Below are 4,210 nucleotides of genomic sequence, written 5' to 3' on the forward strand. Positions count from 1 at the left end.
AGGAAGGCCCAGTTAGGATATCCACATTGCTCTAGAGCCTGTCTTGTGTGGGATTTCTCCTTCTGCCTGGCTCCTGAGCTAGTGGGGACAGAAGATCAACATCATCAGGCCAGGACTCTGTGGTCTACACTCATCTCCAGGCCAGCGGTCACTTTTTCAGGGATGAAGATGTGCACATCCTGGATAGAGAGGAACGATGGTTTGAGAGAGGAGTAAAGGAGGCCATCTTTGTGAAAAGAAACCGTCCATCGTTAAACAGGGGTGGAGGCCTACGTATTCAATTGTCCCCCTCTTACAATGCGGTGATTGCTAGTATCACTCAGCCCTCTGTGAATATTAAACAGCCATCAGTGTGCTAATGATCCATTGTTAGGCTGATGGTCCTTCTTGAGCATGTGATCAGCTGGTTTTGGTTGTCAGCAGCAAAACTAGTTGATCCACTCTGAGAAGGTGCTATTTAAGAGACTGAGCTGAATACAGCACCTCAGACTGAAGAAGTCTCTCGGACGAGAGACGAAACGGTTCTACATTTTTTTGTTGATTTGCTTTGTTTTGGGTTTTTTTGAATGTCCAGAGGACCAGATTTAACTTTTTTAGATTATAGACAAGTTGTACAACAAACTTTATGTAATTTGTCTTTTTAACAGATTGAAGAGATGAGACAAATCACCTGGAGCCAGTTCTAAATGATACAGTTTATGGTTTATAAATTATAGTTCAGAAAATGTTTTTGTGCAGGTTTCCACAGGTTTTGAAATTTAGTTAAATATTTACTAAATATGAATCAATATGGTTAAGACTGAAGTCTGTATATTTCATATTAGGTTAAGTTTTGAAAATATAACAAATGTTAGAGCAATATGGTTAAAAATAACTGAAGTCTGTATTTTATTTTGAGTTAAAGGTTAATGTACTATGGTAGGTTGAAGTCTATTTAATTTTATATTTATATATTTTGAATTATTTGTCTGTGACGGACTGGAGACCTGTCCAGGTGTCTCCTCCTCCCCCCCCCCCCTCACACAGTGATGGCTGATATGGGCACTGGTGACCCGTAAAGGAAGAAGTGGATAAAGATGTTGGATGGATGAATTATTTGTTCATAGAATTTTTTTAAATTTTATTTTTTTTAGAAAAATTCAGGAAACTAAGCTAACCTAATACTGGTAATATAAGTTACAGAATTTTATGCACTCCTATATTTTTTCCTATTTTTGGTATAAATATAAAATGAATCAAAAATATTTGATAGAGTAAGGAACCTAAAATTATTGTTTTAAATAACTGTTCTATTTGTTTACATTGTTGTTTAATCTTTTCAGCTTGTCAGTTACTTAATTGAAACAAAATTTATGACCATTTCAACAAAAAAATCGTTTCTGAATCGAAAATAGTTTCCGAATAGAAAAATCAATTTTAAATCGTATTGTGACACTAAAAATCGGAATTGAATCGGATCATCAGACACTGAGAGATTCGCACCCCTAGTACATTGTAAAGCAGACTCGTTCCAAGTTGTCTGGGCAGCGAGAATGCGGAACTCGAGGGCGTATTCTGCGACAGGTCGTCGGCCTTGGCGTAATCCTAGGAGCCGCTTTACGGCATTGGGTTCCCGCAAGGGACGGTCGAAAGTCCTACGAAACTCTTTCAGAAGTGAACCAAAGGAAATGGATTCTAACTCGTGGGAGTGTAAATAAGAATTGGCCCACCTGGGAGCATCTCCCTTGAGTTGACTGAGGAAGTAGGTGATCTTGGAAAAACTTGTAGCATAGGGTTGAGGAGCTCCCTTGAATACAAGCTTACATTGGAGGAGAAATCCACGGCAGTGGTCGGGGTCTCCTGAGAAATATTCTGACGGTTTAATTATCACCTGTTGGGATGAGCTGTCGGGGACAGGTCCCGTTCTGGAGGAGCTTGACGTCGGAGGAACGGAGGAAACTGCAGAAGGAGGAGAGGCGAGTTTTTGAGTAATCAAGAAGACCATACCTCCGAGCTCCTGCATGTTCTTCTGATAAGTTAACTGCTGATTGAGGACTTGTTGAAGCATATCTTCCAATTTGTCTATGCGCTCCACCTGGGAATGAGAAGCCTGCTTGTCCATGGTCTCGTTCTGGGAATTGTTTGGTCGGAGCATTTCTGTTACGACTTGCGGAACCCAGAGTGGTACGAGACCATGAAAACGAGATGAGACTCAGGAGTACAAATTGACAGTGTTTATTATTTACAGTGAAAAGGATGACCAGCTGGGACCCTGAGAAGGAAGGAGAAGGTCAGAGGTTTCTGGCTGGGTAAATGAGGAGATAATGTTAATCCAGTGAATCTGTCTTACAGTCCAGATGATGGTCCAAGGGGGACCAAGGCGGATCCCAGACGAGAAGGCAAGGAAGCGTGTGGCTGGAAGGCAAGGCACGACAGGGACCAAGGCGCGGAACCAGAGGAAGACCAAGGCACGAGGGGATCCACGGAGGCAGGTAATCATCAGTGGCAAATGCTCCGGTGACGAGTAACATATAGCTGCAGCCTTAAGTAGTCAGGAGCCTCATCAAGATGACGATCTTCAGGTGTGCTGATTGGCGGCCATCTTGGAGGGGAAAAAGCTGCAGCAGGTGATACTCATCACACTTTTGTGGCCTCTGCTCCTTGTAGCCTCAATGTTCCACCTCCTCCCTTTAATTCACACACACATACTCTGTCTTACTACAGCTGACTTTCATTCCTCTTCTTTCAAGTGCATACCTCCACCTCTCCAAGTTCTCTTTCACCTGTTCCCTGTTCTCACCACAGATCACAATGTCATCTGCAAACATCATAGTCCATGGGGATTCTTATCTGACCTCATCTGTTAGTCGGTCCATCACCAGAGCAAACAAGAAGGGGCTCAGTGCCGATCCTTGATGCACTCCCACCTCCACCTTGAAGCTATCTGTCACTCCTACAGCACGTCTCACCACTGTACTGCTGTCCTCATACATGTCCTGCTGTCCTCATACATGTCCTGTACCAGTCTAACATACTTTTCTGCCACTCTAGATTTCATCATGCAATACCACACCTCCTCTCTTGGCACTCTGTCATATGCTTTTCTAAATCCAAAATGTTCTTTCTGACCCTCTCTGAACTTCTCCATCAGCATCCTCAAAGCAAAGATGGCATCTGTGGTGCTCTTTCTTGACATGACATGTACCCTCTTTAGTGTACAGTCTCCCATACAACTCATCATATGCCCTCTGCTTTGCCTTAGCTACCTCGCTCTTTGCGCTACATTGCATTGCATCTCATTTATTCCTGTCTCCTCTCTTCAGTCCTCTCACTGTCATATTTCTTCTTGGCTAACCTCTTTCTTTTAATATTGTCCTGCACTTCACTATTCCATCACCAGTTTTCCTCATAATCCATGAAGGCTTAGGTCAGAGTAATCATATTTTTGTCCATGTTTTTGCATGTTTGGCTGTAACATTAGCAAAATATCACATGAATTACTAATTCCAAAACACCAACATGTCCGCTAGAGCTCGTTTTAACCAGACTGTTCAAAGAGATGTTTCCCTTAATTAATATCCTCTTTTTGAATTTGGTTGAGCACTCATTAATAAATGGTTATGTACCACAAACTTTAAAGTTGCTGTAATAAAACCTTAACTTAAGAAACCTGATTTTAATTCAGGAGTTCTGGCCCATTATACATAGAATAGTAATAATAATAGTAGTAGTAGAAGTAATATACTGTGTTTTAACAATGTTCTATCTAAAAAAGTTAAATCTGGTCCTCTGGACATTCAAAAAAACAAAACAAAGCAAAACAACCAAAAAAATGTAGAAACGTTTCGTCTCTCATCCGAGAGACTTCCTCAGTCTGAGGTGCTGTATTCAGCTCAGTCTCTTAAATAGCACTTTCTCAGAGTGGATCAACCAGTTTTGCTGCTGACAACCAAAACCAGCTGATCACATGCTCAAGAAGGACTATCAGCCTAACAATGGATCATTAGCACACTGATGGCTGTTTACTATTCACAGAGGGCTGAGTGATACTAGCAATCACAGCATTGTAAGAGGGGGACAATTGAACACGTAGGCCTCCACCCCTGTTTAACGATGGACGATTTATTTTCACAAAGATGGCCTCCTTTACTCCTCTCTCAAACCATCGTTCCTCTCTATCCTATGATGTGAACATCTTCATCCCTGAAAGAGTGACCGCTGGCCTGGAGAT

At 41.9% G+C, this 4,210-nt stretch overlaps 1 protein-coding gene across 1 annotated transcript in view; it reads right to left on the reverse strand.

Annotated features, from left to right (window-relative positions):
• The window catches only part of LOC119408325 (histone acetyltransferase KAT6B), an 83,629-nt gene that overhangs the window by 47,007 nt on the left and 32,412 nt on the right, over positions 1-4,210 (reverse strand). The window lies entirely within an intron of this gene.

This window comes from Nematolebias whitei, chromosome 4 (assembly GCF_014905685.2).
Source record: "Nematolebias whitei isolate Nwh7 chromosome 4, NemWhi1, whole genome shotgun sequence".
Classification (NCBI taxonomy): Eukaryota; Metazoa; Chordata; class Actinopteri; order Cyprinodontiformes; family Rivulidae; genus Nematolebias; species Nematolebias whitei.